Genomic DNA, 3627 nt, shown 5'->3' on the forward strand with positions numbered 1-3627 from the left:
CATCTCGTAGCCAGCTCGGTCACAGCCGGATACCGCATTGAAGTCGCCCAGAACAATGCGAATGTCTCGCCGTGGGCAATCGTCTGCCACAGATGCGAGTTTGGCATAGAACGCCTCTTTCACATCGGTTTTATATACATCGGTAGGAGCGTATACAGCAATAAGAGACAAGAAGCCAAAAGCATGCTTCAGTCTCAATGCCATGATACGCTCATCAACCGGTGTCACCTCGACTACCGCGGGCTGAAGTCGACTGGAGATGGCTATGGCTACACCCTGGAGGTGGTGACCATCGCTACGGCCCGACCAGTAGTAGGTGTAACCACCCACACTGATCGTGCCGCTACCAGGTCTTCTCACCTCTGAAAGGGCAGCCACCTCAACTCCCAGTCGCTTCAATTCCCGCGATAGCAGAGGTAACCGCTCATCCTGCTGCAAGGACCGGATGTTCCAAGCGCCTACCCGGAAAGCACGCCTGAGGTTAAGCCTCGGGTGGTCACTCCGGGTGCACGCCACCTCTGCCGCCCCCGCCAACACAGCCCCAAATAAAGGGGGTCGGCAGGCTGTGGGACCGCCTATCCACCTGTGGGGTTCCTGAGGGCTTTCCCCCACAAGCTTCATGGTGGGTTGGCGCCTGCCGGGGCGCAGGCGGGATGAGTAACTCTCGTTCCAATCCCGCACCCCGACATTTGCCCTCCCAGCGGGACCCACAGCCCGTCTTACTTGCTGGGTGGGAGGGACAACACCCCTCCCCCCAGCATTTCCATTTATGTGCGATGTTACCAGAGGGTCATTCAGGGGGGAGGAGGACTGGCAAGGCCCACCTCCCCCGAGCCGCCACATTACCCCAGGGTGGCTAGGGGGCAGGAGTTGGTACGAAGCCAGAGCGTGTCCACACACCGGTGGGCCATAACTCCGTACCTCTGGGGCCTCCTGCTGCTCCGAGATCCCCCACAGATTTAGCCTGGGACCGCAAGGTACCCAGTTACCCATGGGTGGCCACGAGGAGGCACTGCAGACGTCTTGATGATGGAGAGGCTGTGACCTGGCAGGGGAGACTTATGCAGAAGCTGCTCCCTTTTTCGCACTGGGCTAGCCAGGGGTGGAAGCTGCAAGCGAGAAGGCATGGAAGCACTTAACACTATCTAGGCTACCACACCATCGCTTCACAACACCATGCACGTGAAGCACCCACCCATACAACTAATGTAAAATAGACTTATTTTTTCAATATATTTTTCACAGACATAGCAAGTGAAATTAATGGGACACAACTGAATGGAGGCAAACTAGAAATTAGCCTAATATTGCTTCTTTTAACCCTAAAACGCCCAGATCCCGTGTTCAAGTAGTCCACTGAAGTTTGAGATATAGCACTTAATTTAGGTTTTTAATTTTCTTTAATTTTCTTCTGATATCAAACACGTAATAATATTACATATTAAGCAGATATCAGTGGCGAAAATGCGTGCTGCTTGCCACGTTTCCTCTCTCCATCATCTGGACATTGATTCTGATAATCAGCCACAGTAAACAACTTCAAGCAGCCAAGGGAATAGTATCTGTCAATCACTAGTGTCCCTACACCGGCAGAGGGAGGGGTCGGGGAGAGAAAAAAGAAAGGGGCATCAGAAAGAAATGGGAGTAGAAAAAAAGGGAAACGAGAGAGTAGGAAAAAGAAGTTGAAAGAGTTGAAAACTGAGAGGAAAGAATGGATAAGATGGAACAAAATAGACAAGGAGAGAGAGAGAGAGTCATCTTCACATGGTTGTAATTATATAATGTTTTCATATGTTCGTTTCCATAACATTTCAGTAGCAATATTATAAACTGAATAATATAACGTAGTGATATTAAATTATAGCCAAAGCCTGCACTTCAGTTTAGCTTAATATTTGAGGGCAAGTCTCCCAAATAGGGTTTTGCATAAAAAAAAAACATACTTCGTCGTAAATCCCCTCCAAAGCTTCAGGTTTTGAATTTAAATTTTGTATTTTGGTGAAGCTGATAAAGCTTTCATTCTTCCACCTTGAGTTTTTCAACCTTATGCCTTAAGTGTAAGAAACACAAGACTGCCAAATTATGTATTGTAAGTTAAATAAAACTGCTTGTAGAACGTACTTAATTACACAGTTACACAGAAAATCCATTATCTTGAGTAAATTTTGTTTTGACAGTGCGCTAGTTGTTGATTTAATCCTATGGACAAATTGGAGAATTACCATGTTAAAAGATAAATAATTCAATCTGTAGTCTTCATGTTTCTTCACTGATATGTTCGTCCCCATAAACCTTCAGTTCAAGTAAAGTATTTATCATGTAACCTTAGGCGAGGTGGAACATTTTGACAGAAACACCTAACTCCAACAACAGCATCAGCACAAGGTAATAGGAAAAAAAAAATTCGAGGACGAGCTAACAAAGGCGAGAGGAAATGGAACAGGGACTACATATTTTTCTTTAACCTTCCTAAATTTTCATACTAGTTATGTTTCCTTGCTATCAGGAAAAGTTGACAGCCTACAAGATGACACTAACCACATAAGAAAGACGCAGTATTAGTCGAGTGTGACATATTCTGTTTAACACAATCTCTGCAAGATAATGATACTTCAATTAAAGTAATTGTATATGTGAATTCATGTATGATGTGACCACCAGCACTTCCTCCATTACAGTATTACAGATCAGCTCGCCTTAGCGGCATGAACTTGCCGTTGCTTAGGCGTACTGCACTTGGGCTTTCATACTTACTTCTAGCTATTTTCTGATAGCCCTTTACTCTGAGACTTTTGAACCAGGGTGCTCAAAAGGCAAACAGACAGGCAGATACTAATCACTCATCTCTATTACTATATCACAATGGTGACTTCGAGAGAACACTGCTGCCTTCAACCTGTTCTCTGCCTGTTTTATAGTCAGCCTGCTAGAACAGTTCTGGAACGGACATTTAATAGGTCTACATTTAAGCAAATCTTCATGTAAACAGTTTGGCAAATGTCCTAAGAGCACATAGCTATGATATGCAGAGAGCTCTGAGTGAGTCTTATTATTGGAGTCATTCCCAGGCAGTGCCATATGATGAATGCTTAAAAAAAGACCAAAAGAGAAAGACCAATAGCTACCACAGGGAAGTGGAAAGCATGTCCAAATATGCTAAGGTAAGTCACTGAGGACTAAGTCGATGTAACTGGCAAGTGTGTTATGGCCCGCCTGCTAAAATGGTTCTTGGAAATGGACATATATAGGAGGGTATGCAGATCTGTTATGTAAACAAGTAGTTTAGCAAAGGTCTTAGAGTACAGAGTTATGGAATGAAGAGGGCTCCAAGTGAATCTTGACTTCAGACCCCAGTAACGGAAGCTGCCTTGCCGCAGTGGGGGGGGGGGCTTGATTGATTGATTGATTATTTAAAATTATCTGCTGCAACAACAGCTAAGGTCATTAGCGGCGAATACCTTGTTAAATAGAAATATTAAAATATTTAAAACTTTAAAAATCTATCAATAAATATCTTACAAATAACAATAAATATATTTAAAATCAAAGCATAAATATTATGCTCTTAAGTGTAAAAAAATTTATTGCATATTTAACATTATGCATGCATTAGGGTTTTATCATGGA

Source organism: Penaeus monodon, chromosome 37 (genome assembly GCF_015228065.2).
Source record: "Penaeus monodon isolate SGIC_2016 chromosome 37, NSTDA_Pmon_1, whole genome shotgun sequence".
Lineage (NCBI taxonomy): Eukaryota > Metazoa > Arthropoda > Malacostraca > Decapoda > Penaeidae > Penaeus > Penaeus monodon.